Source organism: Ictidomys tridecemlineatus, chromosome 11 (genome assembly GCF_052094955.1).
Source record: "Ictidomys tridecemlineatus isolate mIctTri1 chromosome 11, mIctTri1.hap1, whole genome shotgun sequence".
NCBI lineage: Eukaryota > Metazoa > Chordata > Mammalia > Rodentia > Sciuridae > Ictidomys > Ictidomys tridecemlineatus.
Window position 1 is genome coordinate 123,373,672 of NC_135487.1, and position 21,569 is coordinate 123,395,240.

The 21,569-nt window shown below is 38.6% G+C and overlaps 1 pseudogene; it reads right to left on the minus strand.

The window, feature by feature from the left end:
* Positions 1–9,517: 9,517 nt before the first annotated feature.
* LOC144368737 (COMM domain-containing protein 2 pseudogene) lies at positions 9,518–10,125 on the minus strand (annotated as a pseudogene).
* Positions 10,126–21,569: the final 11,444 nt, after the last annotated feature.

Genomic DNA, 21,569 nt, shown 5'->3' on the forward strand with positions numbered 1-21,569 from the left:
ACTATATGCTGAGTTCTGTGAGTTCTCCTGAGGAATCACCAAACCCAGGGATGGTCTTGGGAACCCCCATACATGAACTAGTGTGAAATAATATTTGTTTGTTAGAGAAAAGTCTTGGAGATATATAGAAAATTCTCTGTCTCTTACACACACACATACACACACACCACACACTTGGCTTTGTATAAAACCTAAACATGCAGATACTTCATTTTTCACCAAATATTAATTGTGCATTTACCAGTTTCTAGCTGTTAGGAACTGTGAGAAGTACAACAAATAAAGGGTCCACAAAAAATTACCTCAATTTAATAAAAATAATTATAATTATTTGTCAGAAGGAGACAGTATGACTTGCTGCCCTGTTCATGGGTCAGACAATATGTGAGGGTGAAATTATAAAGGAAAAGAGTTCATTTACAGCTGTACTGGTTACTGAAAATTGTATTTGCATTTCAGTTGAGCATGCTGGGAGGATGAATTTGCATTGACAAGAAAGTGAGGTGGGAGGACAGCTTGAGCAAGACACTCATAGAATTGGTTCTAGATCATCCTGATTCCACAGAGTTCATATGGAGCAAAAGCAGAAGATTAGAAAAAGCCTTTGAATGCCATTATAGTTTGCTTTCCACTGCTCATAGGATAAAATTCAAGCTAGGATTGAATTGTAGTATGATTAAAGTGATATTTGAGCTTCCTGGCAGGATGATGCTCTTGAATTCAAGTGATAATAGATGAGATGAGGAGACAAATTAGGAGCCTATTAAAATAATGCAGGCAGGAGCTAATGAGATCCTGAACTCAAGTTTCTCATATGAGTGACTGATAAATGAAAATGCTGTGATAGATCCTTGATGCCAGGAGAGAAATAAGGAAGTCCAGACAATTCTTTGTTTTGTGTAAGTGGAATATTGTATATGGTGGTAGAAGATATGAAGACTTAAGTTGATAACACGATAACATGATACATTTGGAGGTGACAGTGGGTCCGATAAGCAGTTGAAGTCACATTTATTGTGATATATGTGTTTCTTAAATTCTAGTCTATGGGAGCCATACAAACTTGCTTATTTCTCATTTAGGTCTTCCTTATACTGTTTTGGCCTTTTAGTGATTGTGAATGAAAATTAATTTTAGAAGGATCCAGTTTCTCCAGGGAATATTTGCTCAGTGAAGAGGTTAAAAAGAAATAAGACTAAAAGGTATTTATTTGTAATGAATGATGTTGTTATTATGAGTTTGGTACTGGGAATTAAACCCAGGGGTGATTAACCACTGAGCCTCATCCCCAGCCATTTTTATGTTTTATTTTGAGACAGGGTTTTTTTTAAGTTGCTTAGAGCCTCACTAAATGCTGAGTCTGACTTTGGACTTGGGATCCTCCTGCCATAACCCCCCCACACCCCCAGTCATTGGGATTACAGGGGAGAGCCACAGTATTCAACTATAATTGTTATTAAAATGGTCAGAGTAAATGGTTAAATTTTACATAAGCATAATTATTATAACATTTGGAAAATACCTAGTACAATTATATTGGTCTATTCAGCTGAAGCCAAATTCTTGCATAATAAAATATTTTCAAATATCTCTTAGAAAAAATATTATATTTTTGAATCTTTTTAGAGTTCTTCTTTTGTGAACATTTAAATCACTTTTGAAGTTTTATTAAGACTGTCAGGATAAATTTAATTTTGTTCTGTTTAAATAAAGAAAGAAATTTTTTCTACATATTTTAGGCCAATTTTTTTCCTATTTCTTCACCTGTGTGAGTGGGTGGGTGCTAATAGGTAAAGTAATTTTCAGATTTCACCTGAGTTTTTGGCAAAAGCTCATGTGAATTCAGGGAATGTCCAGGAAGCTATTGAGCACTTCTTTTTATTAGATTTTTTATTTTGTAAACAAGCTAAAAAGATTTCTCTCTTTTTGTGAAAGACTGTCTTTATGTTTCCAAGATTTTATTTGTTTAACTTGTATAGCAAATATTTGTTTATTATTTTAACTAAATTATATATTTTAATTAGGTATACATGATGGCACAATGCAGTTTATTTCATATGACACATATAGAGCACAATTTTTCAAGTCATTGATTGTACACAAACTATTTCACACTGTTCATGTCTATGTACATGTACTTAGGGTAATCATGTCTAACTCATTCTACCATCATTCCTACCCACTGTGTCCCCTCCCTGTTTTCAAGGTTTTAATTCACTGCATTGTTTATTTCTTTTTACTAATTTTTCCATACTTCAAAAGTAATATAGACTCATGTGGAAAACTTAGAAAAGCAAAAAGAAAAGAACAAAAATTGACCATAAATGAACAATCCAGAGATAAACACTATTACTGATATTTTTCTGTATGACTTAGGAAACTCTATCAATCCCCACATATACATATATACATAGAGGTATATGCCCAACCTCTCCACAATCATCAGATTCTTTTAAAAGAGATCATAATGTACTTAATACATTTTTTACTTCTATATCATTAAATATTAAATGTTAAAGTGCTTTAAAATTAGCATACTATAGCGATCCATGCATACCAATGTTTATAGCAGTGCAGTGCACAATAGTGGAGTAATGGATCCAGTCTAGGTGCACATCAACAGATGAAAAGATAAAGAAAATGTAATATATATAATGGAATTCTAGTCAGCCATAAAGAGGAATGAAATCATGGCATTTGTGAAGTAAACGAGACTCAGAAAATCAAGGGAAAATGTTTTCTGTCATGTGCTGAAGCTAGAGCAAAATAAGGGGGGAAAGGCAGGGGCCCCATGCAAATAGAAGGGAGACCAAAGTAGTAGAAGAGGAGGATTGAAGGGGAAGGAGGAGGGACTGTAAAGGGGAGGATGCAGAATAAATTGACCAAATTTATGATGTGAACATATATGATTGTACCATGATGAATTCCACCTTCATGTGCACCTATAAAGCACCAATTTAAAAAACAATAAATGCATAGAAGGAAGATCAGCAGAGCAGAGGAAGGGAATAGAGCCATGGAAGAGGGGAGGGAAAGAGGAAGTATCTGGGACTGAAATGGAGCAAATCGCATTCTAGTCATGTATGATTGTATCAGAATAAACTCCACTATTATGTATAATTATAACGTGCTAATAAAAACAGAAATGTTTTAAATAGATGCATATCATTGTATTTTATTAATTTCCACGATTTATTGTACCGAACTTTTTGTAGCAGTCAGATTCTTGTTGTTTTGAGATGCTGGGTATTGGACCTCTAACTCTGGTCCACGTCCCCAGCCCATTTTTCCTTTGTAATTAATATTTTTATAAATAAACCACCAAAAGCATCCATATAGCCCAATTTGGTGCATGATTATTTAGGATTAACACTTAGAAATGGAAATATCTAGTAATGCATGCATGCTTTTAAAACCTTTGACATATACTTCCAGTTTACCCTTTTGCACTAAACTGAGTTTTGATGATGGAAAAAACACTAATAAGTATTAAATATCAAAAATAACCAATATTAGAAAATGCTGTTTGACCATATGCCAGATAATTGTTTACACCCTGGTTCCAGCAATGGCCCTTCTGGGTATATAGCCAAAGGCTATTAAATCAGTATGCTGAAGAGAAGTCTGCACTCCCATGTTCATTGCAACATTATTCACAATAGCCAACACACTGAAACAGATAAATGAATATTTAAAATGTTTTATATCCAATGGAATAAAATTCAATCTTTAAAAAGAAATAAATCCTGTTATTTGTGACAAAGTGGATGAAACTGGAGGACATTATGCTAAATGATATAAGCCAGGCATAGGCAGTGCACATGTGTAACATGAAAAAGGCCAACTCGTGGAAGCAGAGAATAGAATGGTGGTCTCCAGAGCATAGAGGTGGAAGGTATGGGGAATTTCTAATTTCTGTTAGAATGAATAAGTCCCAGAGATATATTGTATGTCATCATTATTAGAGTTAATGTACATTTAGAAATTTCTGAGAGTGGATGATAAATGTCCTGACAACAACAAAAATCAAGTGAATTAATGAAATTATTAATTTAATTGAACCATTTCACAATGTACACATATATCAAAACACCATTGCATACCATGTAATAACACATTATGAAATAAATATATAATTGAGTGCACAACTTTTGTGTGTCAACTATATATTAATATAAATAAAGATATAAGAAGAACTCTTTATATCCTCACTGGAAATGGAATCATCAATTCACATTATTATAATAGCTATGAACTACTAGTAGCTAACACTTATTTGAGCACTTTCCTAATATATATATATATTCAATTAAATTATATGTATATGATCATGTGTATGTATAAAAGTACAAATTGCTCATTCATTAAACACCTTTTGAATACCTAGTAGGCACCAGACATTGGGAAGGAAGTTAGGAATCTATAGTAATGACAACATCAATACTGCAAAGGTAACAGCAGATTTTTCTCTGGAGCCTTCTATGAGGTAGGCATGGAACAGGAATCCTCCACCTGATTTAGTTCCCATTTTATAATTAAAGAATAATGATAGATGCTATCAGTGGAAAGAAAAAAATGCATCTCCACTCTTAAGAATATCAGTGAAAAATAAATACATGGACTATAAATAACACCTGTTGACTGTAGTGCAGTACCTTAAATTTGGGGTCAGACAGACTTGGACTCTCAAACACTGACTTTGAATTGTGATCCCTAATAGCTACCCAGCATTCACACATCATTACAAGTTAAGGGATCATAATGGAGTAAATAAGATGGTGTAATGATCCCCTGCCCATCCCTGTTTATCCATACCCTATGATCAATTGGTTGATTCCTCCGTTGGTGAATTTGCAATCCAGAGGTGGCTTCTATTAGCATTACTCTAGTTTACAGTTTAGACTGAGACCACGTTTAACCCTTCTGACTTAAAAATACATGAACTTAGAAAGATGACTGAAATGATGTGCCTGACTGTGATAGCCCCATGTATGTCCATGGTTAGTTGTCCTGAAAATGGAAAATGCATTGCAAAGAAAATAGAAGCAATTTAAGTCAAAGGTAGAGAAACCAGGTCATGTCTCAATCACAAGAGGGTGGTCTGTTTCCATTTATGCTGCACTTGTGGTGTGTGTAGGGTGCAGGGCAGTTGAGTTTTGCCAGGCTGCCATGAAGCCATCTCTACAACCTGGTGTGGCTCAGACTCACTCCTGTGCTGGAGCCAGGCCCAGGCTCTCATTCCTACTACTCCTGACACCTCCTGACATGCCTGTCTTCACACAGCTCCTCTGGCAGACTGAGCAGCTGCAGATACTGGCGCTGAGTCCATCAGAAGGTGCAGGCTGCCAAAGCACAGTTACAGGGAGGCGAGGGGCAGGGCAACCTCTGGCTGGGCTCTGACCTTTTCTGTACTTAGCTCTATTCCAGAGCCAGTGACCTGATAGAGCAGCGGCCCAGGCAACCATCTTCTCCTCATGTGATCTCACAAACCAGAGATTCTTTTCCTCTACTCCTAACTCCCTTAAAAAATCCTGACGTATTTCTGAGCTTAATTTGGCAAACATTTGTGTCTGGGGCTGCGGGGGGAGTGGGGGCACCTGGACCCAGCGCTTGCAGCTCTTCACCCAGGTACCTGTCCGTGTGCTGTGTAGTCAATCTGCAGCTCTTGAAGGTTGTTTCCCATTCCCTGGATTATTCCTCCTCCATCCTAAGAAACTCAAATAAATCATCAGCCAGGAGGAGATGGGAAGTCCATAATAAGAGAGCAGAAAAGAGTGAAAGGAAGTCTTTAAGCCTCACCCTGCCTCCAGAAAAGGAGGAGGAATTGGAAGATTTGAACTGAAAGTTAGATTTAGAAACTTTTGCCCTTCAGTTTCTTTCCAAATAAAATGTGATAATCTCCAAAAGACCTTTTATTGAAGTCATAATAACTAGGCTTTCTATAACTATGTCATGAATTAGTGAAAGATTAAATGTTTAATTTGCTTTTAAATCATCATTAGGTTTATTAATATTAAAATTACTCTGCTAATGAATACCTTTTAGATGGTTTGCTGTGACACTGTGAACTAAGGGGGAAAATGTTATTTGCTAATTACTTTAGATGATAATTCAATAGATCCTCACTTTTGTTTAAAAACAGATAAAATAAACCAAGAAGATGTTCATGGGACTACACCAGCATTTTGGGAACCTGAAGACAGAGGTGAGTGCAACTGGCCCCGTGGAACAACTCATGAGAAGTCTGTGGGTTTCATAGTAACTATCAATCCTGCTCTAGAAAAGCTGTGACACCAATAGACATGGCATAAGGAACCAGAGAACAAAAGCAAAGTTTCCTGAACAGCCCTCTGGGAGGAAACCCATAGATCGCTCATTGCTTTTATTTAAAAAAAAATTGGGGGGGGGGAGTAAGAGTACCAGGGATTGAACTTAGGGTCACTGAACCACTGAGCCACATCCCAGCCCTTTTTTGTATTTTATTTAGAGACAGGATCACACTGAGTTGCTTAGCATCTCACTTTTGCTGAGGCTGGCTTTGAACTCAGGCTCCTTTTTCCTCAACCTCCTGAGCAGATGGGATTACAGGAATATGTCACCATGCCCATTATCACTCATTGCTTTTAACCTTCTCTCAAGCCATCCAATGATTAACAAATATTTTTCTGCAGCAAAGAGTTCCCAGGCACTGCAAAGCTGGCACATCAAAGGGCCAGGGGTTTCAATCTGCTCACCATCACTACTTCCTAATCACATCACATCACTACCTACCTAATCACCAACTTGAAATGCTGGGTCCCACCAGACACCCCTGAGCATCTTCCCCTCTTGGCCTCCACACCCCGCAGTCAGCACATTTGCTTCCAAATGCCTCACCTTTCTCCAAAGTCACCAAGAAGGGAGTCCAACTGCCTTGCAACTGCCAGCCTGTCCTCTTGATCATCTGTCCTCTACCCTCTGCCTTGTACTCTTTGTACAAAGCAGATCTGGTTGTGCTCTTCACTTGCTTGAAACTAACTTTAAATCAGAGCTCAGACACCTGCAGCCTGAGAGCATCCTGTCCCGCAGGGAGTCCCAGACCTGCACTGAGAACCCCTTGGTGAGCCTTCAGATATGTCCTTTTCTAAACTCATTCTAAGGCCAATAAATGTGGATGTCTGGGGGCGAGATCCAGGCACTAAGAACTTCCCAGGTGACTCCAGGGACAGCCAAGATTGCACAGTTCTGTTCGCTGGTCAGATGACTGAAAAATGAGCACAAGTGTGGGAAAGTGCCTCTCCTCAGCATGTGGCCTGTGTTTTCCTCTTCCACCTCCATCCACTGCCCCCAGAAATCCATGCACATCATTGAAACATTGATTATTAATTTTCTCATGTTTCAAAAGATATCAGATGCCAAAGATTCAATTGCCCATAACTAACATTGATAACACACTTACATTGTCCATACTGGCCTGCTTTTATTAAGTTTTTAGTTATTTCTCATAAACCTCCCTTAAAAATTCAAGTGTAACAACTTTCATGGAAGTATATGCTTTCCCCTGCCTCCTTTCACCTTTAGGAGTTCTTATTCTCTCACTTTCTTTGAAGTTTTATTGAAGCTGTTAGTATTCCTAACATTATATGTGTATGTGTTTGTGTGTGTGTGTACAAATGCATATAAATGTATAACATTTTAGTGATCCTTTAACAAAATATTCTGTTGAATGTATCTGCATTCTGTGTAGTCTGGGAAGAGATAAGGAGAGAGAGAATGGGAGAGAGATTAGTTTTGATGTGTTGTTTCATATTATGGGAGCAGACCATCCATGGCACTTGTCAGCAGGCTGGAAATTTAGGACAAAGTAGATGCTGCAATCTCCAGTCAATTCCATAAGTTAGCAGGTTGAAAACTTAGGTGAGTCTTCTATGTTTCAGCCTTGAGGATAATCCTTTCTGCTTTAGGAACCTCAGTTCTTGCTCCTCAGGCTGTCAACTGATTAGATGAGGTCCACCTACACTATAAAGTGTGGCCTATGTTACTCAAAGTCAATGTTAATCACAGCTAAGAAGTATTTTTCCATATCTAGACTGATGCTTAATCAAACAACTGGGGACCATAACCTTGCAAGCTGGACACATAAAAATAGCCATCAAAGAGTGGTGGTCCTTAAACTCACCCACTGTGCTCACTGGTTTTGACTGGAGTCAGCCTGTGGATGTTCCTGGTTGCCTTGCTCACTCTCCTGCTTATGCACTTTTGAGAGTTTTCAGGTTTAAGCTGCTCTGAACCTCATTGCTACGAGCTTCAGGCACAGGCCTCCCTTGTGTGGGACTGTCCGTGGTATATGTGCTGGGAATGTGGCTGCTGGTCACAGGGCATATGAGAGGTCAGCCCAGGGACCACACCCAGCTCTCTTCCTAGAAGCAGCAGCAGTTGCTACAAGTGTTGATCACATGTGAGATGCCCTTGGTCTAGTCTCCCTGGAGGTGTCCAGGCACTTTCTCACAGTCTCTTAGCTGTTGGCAATAAAACCTTCAGAAGCTATTTCATTATGAGGTCTATATTTATTGTTATTGATAATGTTACATTCCTTTTCTGTGTATGATAGTCATTTGTATTCCGTTGTAAAATTTCTGGTCATATATTTTGGTCATTTTTAACTAGATTAATTATATTTTTCTTACCAATTTGTAGATTATCTTTACATATTTTTAATTTTCAAGTGTGTTAATTATATTGAAACTTTATCAGTTATATTGAAAATATATTCTTAAATTTCTAAACATTTTTAGTTTAAGACATCATTTCCCCCCCATATAATAAAGCATTGATTACATTATTCTTGTATCCATTATTTACAAATGTAAATGACAGTGTGTCTCTTAGTTGCTTTGGGTATATGGGAAAAATTAATCCTTGTGAAAATATTATTAACAATCACACAAAATTGAGTACTACTTAAGTCAATGAACCATAAGTCAAACTTCAGCAATATGGTAAAAACTACTTATGTTTACATTCAAAGAAAAATGCATGAACTTCCTATAACAATATGGGCATATAATTTAAAAAACTCATACTCACTTTACATTATTCTGTAACTAGTAACATCATGAGATGCTTTTAAAAGTCATGTACAATTTGTAAATACTCTGATTAGGAAAGGAATTAGCTGTAAATTTTATTCTCAAAATTGATCAATAAGGAGGAAAATGCTAGTTAAGCAGACAAAAATGTACCAAAACCAGGGTATTACTCATATATACAGAAGGTATGAACAGTATAGATTTATTTCTAGTTGATTCAATCCTATTTACACATTTAAAATACAAAATTCCATTTCAATCTGTCAAGAAGCTGACCACATTTAGCACCAGAAAAGGAACCTGATTGAGCTTCTGACCATGACCTCAATATCCTGGAAGAGGAAAAGGAATTTCATGGAATCTAGATGCATTTATCAACACCAATTAATAAAAATTAATTCTGAAAAGTAATTCCTGAATTTCATCCATTCACAAATGAGTCAAAGGCATTAGGACCTTAACACTTGGTCCTCCTTGATGTTGTGACCTACTCTCCTACAGTGGTTTGTTTTCATCTCCTCCAAGGATTGTTAGAGTTGCTGAACTAAATGCAGTAGGGTGGCTGAGTCTGCCTGCAGAACTTTGGTGTTGTGGTCTCCATTCTGATTTAGGTGTAGTTTGATAGTCACTGCTGGCTGAATCTGTTGCCTGAGACTTCTGCTTGCAAGTTGTACATGTAGTCGCCACTCAAGGCTGTGGTAACTGGGAAGGCTGGGTGCCATTTCACCCAGAATAGTCCTGATCTCTTTTCTGTTGTCCAGGTAAAGCTGAAGCAATAATTTGCTCAGTTCTTCAGAGAATCCCAGAACAAAAACAGAGTCTTGGAAATCCACTTCAGAAATGATGAGTTGGAGCTCTCGGTGAGCAGGTAGGTCAACCCTTCCACACCATGCTGGACAGTGTTGCTGCTCACGTTGAGCTTCCTGGGGGCGCCCTCGTAGACCTTGGGCATGGTCCCTGGCCTCAGGAACTCCACTCCCGATCCACTCAAGCTCCACTACCACTTCTGCAGGAAGGCCAGCTGCTCCTTAGGCTCTTCCCACAAGTCCAGCAGCATCTTCGCTGGGCACTCTTTTCCCCCCGCAGCACCCCGTCTTCCTGTTTAAGACATCTTTGGACATACAGATGTCTTTAATGTTTTTAAAAAACATTTTTTAGTTATAGTTGGAAACAATACTTTTATTTTATTTATTTATTTTTATGTGGTGCTGAGAATCAAACCCAGCACCTTGCACATGGTAGGCAAGCACTCCACCACCGAGCTCCAGCCCCAACCCCAGATGTTTTTAATTTTATGTGCTCAAATTAATAATCTTTTCTCATGTGATCGTGTGTTTTCATGTGTTTTAAAAGCTATCCACAATATTTCCCACTAATCATTTTAAAATTTCCTTTTAAAATATTAACATGGTTAATATATCTAGAGTTGACCATGCATATGGAATGATGTAGGAATGCAAGTGTGTATTTTATTTGTGGAATGTCAATTCTCCAGTCCCATTTGTTAAGTAATTATCTCTTTTCCTACTTCTCTATGATGCCATCTCCATCGTGAATCCAAGTTGTCCATGTGGACAGTTCTGTTTCTGGGAGTCTTAAGAATGTGTTGATAAACTTGTATTTTTATTCTATTTTTTTTTTGCATCTCCTATTGATTTTATTTATTTTTTTTAGTCTTGTAAAAGTAATGTTTATATTTTACATTTTTATATAAGGCATTACAGTTGTAGATTTTTTTAAATTGTTGGTTGTTCAAAACATTACATAGTTCTTGATATATCATATTTCACATTTTGATTCAAGTGGGTTATGAACTCCCATTTTTACCCCGTATACAGCTTGAAGAATCACATCAGTTACACTTCCATTGATTTACATATTGACATACTCATGTCTGTTGTATTCTGCTGCCTTTCCTATCCTCTAGTATCCCCCCTCTCCTCCTCTCCCCTCCCCTCTTCTCTCTCTACCCCCTCTACTGTAATTCATTCCTCCCCCTTGTATTATTTTTTACCTTTCCCCTCACTTCCTCTTGTATGTAATTTTGTATAACTGTACTTTCAGGGATCATTTCTATAGTATGTTTTTATTCTATTGATAAATGATTCTTGCTACATCGGTTGAGAATGTTTCCTTCCACTACAGAGTAAAAAGAAAAAATATGATCATAAGACATCCACTTTTATAGAAGGGTAATAATAGTAACCTGTGTGATAGAGTTTTCCTTGGGAAGAATATATGTTGGACATATTTTTTTTAATGTGAGAGTATCAGAACACTGATTATAGAACCCACTCAAAACTAAGTAGCCATGAAGCAGAGACCTGTCCCCCACCGACGGACAGCTCTCTTTGTTTCATGACATCTATTCTGACCCTATGAAAAGTCTACCCAAGTAAAATAATTACCACTTAACTCAGTATTGTAAAGAGAGTTGTGAGAGACTCTGTGTCTAAAAGAAGAAATAAATAGGTCTTAATCTTCATCATGTGAGATTAGGCCCCAACTTCCTTAAAAAGACTCTTACTGTACAAGAATTAAAACCAATAATCAATAAATGGGATGGAATCAAACTAAAAAGTTTCTTTTCAGTAAAAGAAACAATCTGTGAGGTGAACAGAGAGCCTACATCCTGGGAGCAGATCTTTACACCTCACATATCAGATAGTGCACTACTCTCTAGGGTACATAAAGAACTCAAAAAGCTAAACACTGAAAAACAAATAACCCAAACAAATGGGCTAAGGACCTGAACAGACACTTTATAGAAGAGGATATACAATCAATCAATAAATATAAGAAAAAATGCTCATCATCTCTAGCAATCAGAAAAATGCAAATCAAAACCACTCTAAGATATCATCTCACTCCACTCAGAATGTCAGCTATTAAGAAGACAAATAACAATAAGTGTTGGTGAGTATTGGGGGGGGAGAAGGTACACTCATACATTGCTGGTGGGACTGCAAATTGGTGCAGCCAATATAGAAAACAGTATGGAGGTATGGAACCACCATTTGACCCAGCTATTCCTCTCCTCGGACTATATCCAAAGGACTTAAAAACAGCATACTACAGCGACACAGCCACATCAATGTTTAGAGCAGCACAATTCACAATAGCTAAAGGAGGGGAAGGCAGGGATGTGGGGATAGGAAAGATAGTAGAATGAAATAGACATGAGCCAACCTAGATGTCCTTCAGTGGATGAATGGATAAAAAAATGTGGCATATATACACAATGGAATTTTACTCAGCATTAAAAAAGAACAAAACCATAGCACTTGCATGTAAATGGATGGCACTGGAGAAGATAATGCTAAGTGAAGTCAGTCAGTTCCCCCCCACCAAAACAAATACTGAATGTTTTCTCTGATATAAAATGGTTGACTCATGGTGGGGTTGGGAGGCAGAGCATGGGAGAAATAGAGTAGAGGGGTGGGAGAGAAAGGGAGGGGGCAGGGGATTAGCAAGGATGGTGAAATGTGATGTATGAAGACTTGAATTGGGTGTCCACATACTTTATATACAAACAGAAATACAAAAATTGTGGTATATATGTGTATTAAGAATTGTAATGCAAAAAAAAAAATAGTGTTACCTTAGGTAGAGGTAAGTGAAAGAAGGGGAAGGCAGGGGATATGGGGATAAGAAAGATAGTAAAATGAAACAGACATTATATATATGTGACTGTATAACCAATGTGATTCTACAATATGTACACTCAGAAAAAGAGAAATTATATCCCAATATGTATGATATATCAAAGTATATAAGTGCATTCTACTGTCATGTATAACTAATTGAAACAAATTAGAAATTTAAAAAAGAGAGAATTGTGGCTTTGACCAATAGCATTGCCCTTGCATCTCCCAAAAGAGATGCATGGCTCTTGGAAAACTCCCTCTGCTGAGAAGTCTCGATTACCTTCAGTCTTGTCCTCACAATTGACCTCTTACACTGTTACTGAGAAAGCCTAATGTGTGCATGGGAGTGGGTATGTCATGAGGAATAGAATATTCAGACATTTAGATTGTATATTGCTTCCATTCTGCATTCTTCTTGCACACTACCCTAGTGTGTGATTTTGCAATGAATTTCCTCTTGCATTTTACTGAACATTTTTAAATTCTTCAACAACTCTGTGATTCTAGAATGCTGAGTTGTTTTGTGAGCCTCTGTGTTTCCATGCAACATGGAATGTCTAATTGATAGGAGATTGCTGTTACATCAAAGTAGTTTTGTACTTAATGTAATTTCTACATATTTGTACTTAATATAATTTCTACCAGCATTATACTATTTTAATCAGAACAACTTTATAATGACAATAGCTTAATTATAATTATAATAATAATAGCTAAATAGTTAATTGATAGGCCAGACCCACTCCAGGTTCCTTTTTAGATATCATGGTGTTTTAGCCTTCAAAATACTTTCTTTTTTGAGGGGGAGGATGTACTGGGGATTGAATTTAGGGGCACTCTACCATGGAGCCACATCCCCAGCCCTATTTTGTATTTTGTTTCAGAGACACAGTCTCACTGAATTGTTTAGTGCCTGCTTTTGCTGAGGCTAGCTTTGAACTCATGATCCTCCTGTCTCTGCGTTCTGAGCTGCTGGCATTACATGTTTGCACCACCACACCTGGCTACCTTAAAAATACTTTTAAAAATGGCCTAGACTAAGTCTTATATTGCCAAATGAAGTATATGCCTTTATGTATTTATGTTCTTTTGAACATCCCTTAATAGAATTTTATAATCTGTCTACGGAAGTCTTAAGTCTATTTTTTGATTATTTAGGCAATTTCAGTCTCTGATACTATTGCAAATAGTATATCCTGTTCAATCACAATTTTGAATCAGCATTATACTATAATTGGAATATAAAACTTTATTTTTACTTTTATACCTCAAGCTTTTATTCAGGAACCTTGACAATTTCTATAGGTATTTCCAATAATCTTTCTGGAGATTATATATTTTTTTTGAAATATAAATAGTTTGGGCTGGGAATGTGGCTCAAGTGGTTGTGTGCTCGACTGGCATGCGGGAGGCACTGGGTTCGATCCTCAGCAGCACATTATAAAAATATAATTAAGATATTGGGTCCATCTAAAAATTTAAAAAAAAATAAAAAATATTTAAAAAATAGTCATCATTTGAAAATAATGCAAGTTTAAGCTTTCTATATTTTAGTATTCCATTCTTCTACTTTCTTTTATTCTCATTATATTTTACTCATGAGGATCTCCAATACAAATTTGATTAAACATGGTGACACCGGATATGATTATTCTGATTTATAGTAAACATTTCTAGGGAGGAGACATGCTAGCAAGAAGTCTGACTGGAAGCCCTACCATCCTTCCTCCCACAAAGACAACTCCCCAAATAAGCAATGAGTTTTGGTGAGGGTGAGTGAAGAGAGGCTCAGAGCACATCTAAGGATCAGCGGAAGCCAGATAGAGCATGGGAACCTGGGCTGTTCACACAGAGTAGAGGACACACTTAGTGTCGGACACGCCATCAACAGCCAGGAGCAGCTCAGAACAAGGGAGCCTCCTCCCTGTGTGGACTAATCAAGCAAGAGGACCCCAGGGCTCCCACCCAAACCTTGGACACCTTCCATCCTCACTACTAGGACTCTTGTATTCTCATGCCCCTCAGCTCCCCCGAGGGCACTGCCTGGAGTCCACACATCTGAGCTCCAGAAGAGAAGGAGGTGACCGTGTCCCCCACTCCTGTGGCCAGCACAGCTATGAGACCATGGCACCTGGGGACTGGAAATACTGCTGGATTGTGTCTTGCTCAGGTGACAAACAGCCATGGCACCCCATCTTCCCTGAGACTTAGGCACTGCTAAACCACCCACACTTGGTGGCCTGCCACTCCTGAGCTCACCCCCTGTCACAGCCTAGCCCATGGGGCCAGGCTGCAGTAAAGCCATACATCAGCGCTCCCAGTCTCTGGTGCACCCTGCCCCTCAGGGCCTGGGCTGGGACTGTAGGCTGCCTCCTGGAAGAGGCATCTGAGTGCCCACAGCAGTCATAACCCATGTCTGACTGAAGTTTCACATCACTTCTTGGGACCTAGCTGAGCAGCCAGACTTGCAAGGGCTGAGGTGAATGTAGTGCCATGGGTTCAGAAAACAGAGCATTGGCTCAGCTGCATCCTCACCCTACAGGTCAGAAAACCCTACAACCCTGGGTAAGAGCCAGGACCCTGCAATGCTGGAACTGTGTGAGCTTCCTAGACCTTCCAGTCCTAGAACTGGATAGGCCTCTGTGGGGGGCTGGTGCATTTTCCTTCCCTGATTGGTTGCTGCTCTGTCAGTCACTTCCAGTGATCTGGCCACATTCAAAGTGGCCCTCCATGGCTGCCCTGATCCTGGAAGTAGCAGAATGTGTCTTCATGCTTAGGCGTGCCTTCCATAACCCCAGGGGTCAAATTACCTTACCTGTCCTTGTAACCCTGCCCCTCTTGACCTTTTTTGGATGGAATTTTCTGAAGAATGAGGATCTCCCCAGTAAAAGTCCACTCTTGGACATGCTCACTCTCACCAGCCCCTGGAGACATTCCTTGCTCTCCCATTGGGGGAGCTTGAGGCAGAGGAGCTGTCCTGGGTGTTTTCTTTGGCTTCCTAGGAAATTCACTCAAGCAACCTTTAGTTTGGCTGCCTGCGCTGCTGGGGGCAGCAGGCCTCCCAAGATTCTGCAGTCCTGGAACTGGATAAGAATCCTAGACCCTACAATGGAGTGATGTCCCAGAACCCTGCAGTTCTGGAACTAGGTGAGTTTTCTGGACCCCCCCCCCATTCCTGGAACTGGGAGACCCCCAAGCTGCTGAGCTGCTGAGCCACTCTGCTCCCTAAAGAGGAGTCATTATATATATTGTTTCCCTTCCCTTTGAAGTGCAGCACTGTGGGAGTCCATCCTTGAACTGACTGAGTTTACTCCCTGGCTAAGTGTGAGGTGCTCAGACACTTTTAATGTAGCAGAGCTCTCCCCACCCTTTTTGGGTTTGAGAGATTTTCTATGTGGAGGCGTGTCTCATCACTGCTCCAAAGATCCAGTCACCGCACCTGACCTTGCCCCATTGCCCCCCCTTGACCTTCATAGGATGAAATTTTCCCCAGAATTTTTTGTTCCCCAATAAAAGTCCTATCCCTAGCATATTCTCTCTCTCTCTCTCTCTCTCTCTCTCTCTCTCTCTCTCTCTCTCTCTCTCTCTTTCAGTAAAACCTCACTGCCCCCCTGGGGAGCTTGAGGCTGAGGGTTCAAGGAGCCATCCCAGAGCTGGTTTAAAGGTAAAATGGTGTCTGTGTCTTTAATTTAAACTCCCTGAGGATTTTCCCACGTGACCAAACTGTTCACACCATCTGCACTGGCCCTGGACTAAATAGCACCACAAACTCTTCTTGCAATCATAGAATGATCTTATGTAGATCAACTAGGAGTTCCTTTGAGTTTGTTGAGATGAAAAGTGCTTAGAACAGTAACTCACCTAATAAATTCTCAGTACACTTCCCCATCACCTGGTTAAGATCAACATTTCTTATTGTGTACTATATATCCTGAGATAGTGGAACTGTGTGCCTTTCCAGTGGTCTGATGGCTTTCCAATGGCCCTGTTCATAGCCCATGGTCCTCATCCCTGCCACCTGGTCCTTCTCCCACATCCTTGGGCAGTGGTTTGCAGACAGGTGCACACCAGCATCATTTGCAGGTCATCATCTCATTTGACCTCCTTCTTCACCTGAGGCTGCTGGCCTCTCTTCCCTGGCTCCCAGGCACTGCTCATGTGATTTGCTCTCCTGGGCCCTTCTCCACATTGACAGAAGGGAGCTGAGCCATTGTGGTTGGATGGTAAACACCAGAACATATTTACAGTCCTGCAGAACTTCTAGCACCATGAAGAGTGCAGGCTCTGCAGCCAGGTGCCTGGGTGCTGGCTCAGCTCCTGCTGCAGTTCTGCCCTGGGCAAGTCCACTGCACTAGCCCTACCTGCCTTCCTCTGTCAAGACTGACTCCTGTGTGGAGATATGTTGGCATGTGGTCTTAATGATCTACTAAGGAACAGGCTTAGAATTACTTGGTATGTAATAAGCAGTCAAAACTAAAAATTTTAACTTATCTTTTCTTAATATTCCTCATTAGGTGCTCCAGATCTTGTGATAGTAAAATTAATGGAAGCTAGCTGGGTTCAAATTCTGACTGAACGACTCATTTGGAGCATATTATTAAACTAAGATCAGCCTGTTAGGCTATAGGATTAATACTACCTACTTCATAACACAGAGTTGTTACAGAAGTAAATAAAATAAATGGAATTAAGCACTTTGTATAATGCCCAGCATGTAATAAATAGGAATTACTAAACTTCAGTGCAGGGTTTTTAGACCCTATGATTACTGATACCAGATTTAAGATCAAAGATATCATATAGGACCCTATTTTCATATATCAATTGGAAGTTAGCTCTACTAGTATATAGAAGTGCAGTAGCAAGAAGTAGTTTTTTAAATCAGTGTTTATGAACTCTTACAACAAAAATATATTAGAAAAAATTGAGTGAAATATAGTTAAAAAAGTATATTCACATATGTATATTCACTAAAGGCAGACCACAGTCAAAAAAAGTTAGAAAGTTCCTTATGAATTTCAAAAGTCTAGTTTGACCCCTGTTGAGCAGTTAGTCAAGAAAGAACTTTCACTGTGTTAACACACCCCTCACTTGGCTTTGTTTCATGGAAGAATTTCCAGTCTGTTATTTTAGTGCTGTGCTATTATGCATTAGATGAAGGAGTTTTCCTGGTTGGTTTTCTATTTGTAACATTCAATTGATAATCAACCCAGATTTGTATACAAGAGTTGGGACTTTTAAACTCATTACGATGCTTTTTTGTATATACACAGCAAACAGGCTACTTTCCAAATGATGTTATTTTGCCAACATCATGAATGAGATGCTGCTGATTCGACTGGCTTGTTAAGAAGGTCCTTTTTTTTTGGTTTCAGGATTCCTCTTGTAGGTCACAATTTGCTGTTTTTTTTTTTTTTAACATGTATGGTGTTTAATTTTATTGACTATTCTTTAACACATCCACAATACCAGTATCTTGATGTGATGCTTCCTCTTTATCAGTGTGTCCAATAGACCTTTCTGCCATGACAGATATGTACAGTATCTGCACTGCACTGTCAGGTATGATAGCCACCAGCCCATGTGGTTACTAAGCTCTTGAAATAAGTGGTGGTACTGAGATACTGAAATTTGATTTTGTAGAATGTTAATTAATTTAAATAGTCATACAAGGGTTTTGGTTCCTGTATTGAATGACTAATATGTAGGTTAGCAGAAGACATTTTAATTGGTGTTCATTATAATTTTTTCCTGATCTTTTTCCTTACCTGCCTTCCTTTCTTTAATCCTTCCTTCCTTCCATTCCTTTTTCCTTTCTCTCTCCCTCACTTTCCCCTTTGCCTTTCCCCCTTTACTCTCCTTCCCTCCTTCCTTCCTTTCTTCCTTCCTTCCTTCCTTCCTTCCTTCCCTCCCTCCTTCCTTCCTTCCTTCCTTCCTTCTGTCCTTCCTTCCTTCCTTCCTTCCTTTTTTCCTTCCCTCCTTCCTTCCTTCCTTCCTTCCCTCCTTCCTTCCTTCCTTCTGTCCATCCATCCTTCCTTCCTTCCTTCCTTCCTTCCTTCCTTCCTTCCTTCCTTCTGTCCTTTCTTCTCTCTGGCACTGGAGCTCAATCCCAGGGCCTCAGCATGCAAGGAAAGTGCTCTACCACTGAAACACATCCCAGCCTTCAGGAGAGTTTTCAATTAAAGTCTCCTGAAAGAAAGCTCGCTGCATAAATATGATAATTACAATTTTAGGAATGGGAGGTCCATGCCTTTATTCCCAGAGGCTTGGGAGTGTGAGGCAGGAGGATCATAAGCTCAAAGCCAGTCTCAAAAAATTAGTGAGATCCTATCTGAAAAAATAAGATCTATGAATGTGACTCAGTGGTTAAGCTCCCCAGGGTTCACTCTGCAGTTCCAAGGGGAAGATAAGAATTTTACAAATGGGAAATAACATTTTTGAAATAATACAAATTACATAATTTTAGCTTCAATTTAAAAGTTTACTCCTATTCTCAGACTTTATTTACAGGACATTCTGCTATTTTTTTCTTGAAAACATGGTACTTAAACAAATCTGACTTTTTCAAATGTGAAAATAGAATCCACTGAGAGTTAGCGCCCAATTCTTGATAGTATTTATTTGTAAGTTCCACAAATACAGAAAGGTTTTTTTGTTTTTTTTTTAGTACTGGAAATTGAAGGCATAGCCTTGCACATGTTAGGCAAGCACTTAACTGTGAGCTTTATTCCAGCTCAGTAAGTGTGTTTAAAGATTGTCTTGTCTCTGTTATCTAGCATAGTGATGGTATATAGTAAATTGTCATTAAATGTTTGTTTAATTATTATAATTAAATATCAACAACCTAAAGCTTCAAACTACACAACAGTCCTTAAATCCTACAATCCAATAGTGACATCAGTTCATGTTAGCAGCGAGAAAAAGATGGGATCAGGGCCACAGTGCAGTGATCCCTGGCTGGTAGCTGAAACCTCAGGATGCAAGCTGCATCAGCACAGTGCACTGCCATGTGTATGGACACATATTTGGAAACAGCCCAACTAGAATCAAGGTCTATTTATCCTACAGACTTAGGTTCAGAGTTAGAAAGGACTTTCCACATGATTTAAACCAACATTCTTTCCCCAGAAGGATTTCTCTTTACAGTGTATTAAACATGGTTGCTATGGTCTGAATATGTTCTTCCCAAATGTACATATTGTGACAATCACCATTGTGACAGCAGCAAAAGGGACAATGAGCCTTACTATACTTTCAAAATCAACTTAAATTATTTCTCAATTCTAATGATATATACATTTTCACTGGTTGATAGTACAGGTAGAAAAAGTATGGAATGTGATTTATAAGTCAAAACATGTGATTAGGTCATGGGGCTCTATATTTTTTTAACAGAATGAATGCCCTTATATAAGAGGCTTCACACTTCATTCACATCACTTTCCCCGCTTCTGCTTTCTGTCATCCAATGACGCAGCAATACACACCATCTTGGACAATGTGAATATACTTAGTGTTACTTAAGTGTACACTTCAAAATGGTCTAAATGGCAAATTGTAAGTGTATTTTACAACAAAAACATCGAAAGATGCATTTTCTATTGTTCAGTGTTTCCTGCTATTATTTAGTGATCACATTCATGAAGAGCACTAACTAGCCAGGCACATTGGCTCATGCCTGTAATCCCATTGGGAGGCTGAGGCAGGAGAATTGCAAGTTCAAAGGCAGCCTCAGCAAAAGCAAAAGCAAGGTGCTAAAAAATTCAGTGAGACCCTGCTCTAAATAAAAAACAAAATAGGGTTGTGGATGTGGCTCTCTGGTACCCAAAAAAAGAAGCACTAATCAAAATTTCACAACCCTGTATTTGAGATTCAATTCTGCTTGCTGCATCTCTGAAAACTAAAAGCATGTCACTTAGCTAAGCCTCAGTTTCCTCATCTGTAACACAGGAATTATAAAATGCTTACTTACCCATTACAGGTTGCTGTGAAATTTCAACTCGGTAAAGTGTAAATACACAAAGAAAGCTCAATAAATGTTAAATCTGATTTTATTTTTAAGTTTTCAAACCAATTTTATTCTTGTACTTTGTATAAGGAAGGCTACAAAATGTCTTTACCATTAAAAAGGCCATTTGTTCATTTCTACTTAGTCATTAATGTTATGGAGAACTAGAAGACAACATGCCCTAAAACCCATTTCATACCATAGTCAAGTGATGAGCCCATGTGTTGACCACTGGGTCAATAGTTAATAATCTTAAAGTATCATACTCCAAGAGGCAACAATTTCAGAGAAGCCACAATAACTTACTGTACTTGAAATAATTTAAATATAATAATGTGTGTATAAACCTGTACATATAATTTTTATCATGTATAATATGATCATACAAAAAGATTGACTCACAATATAGTTCACACATACCAAAGAAGGCTATTTTATTTTTGTCCCTTTTACATCATATTTTAGGCAAGATGATGAAACCCCAAAAATAACAGAAATGGACTAGTTTCTAAAAACTGGGTATTTTATAAGTGAAACACATTCAGTCATCTACATCTCTCAAATTGCAAACAATGTGACTTACTGTACTCTCAAAATGAAGTTAAATGAATTATTGCTCAATTCGAATGACATATACGTTTTCACTGGTTGATAGTCCAGGTAGAGAAAGTATGCAACGTGATTTATTAGTCTAAACATTTCATGCAAAAGGATTTTTTTGGGGGGGTACTGGAAATTGAACTAAGGGACACTCAACTATTGAGCCGCATCCCCGGTGTTATTCTGAATTTTATTTAAAGAAATGGTTGCTAAGAGTTTTGCCATTGGTAAGGCTGGCTTTCTACT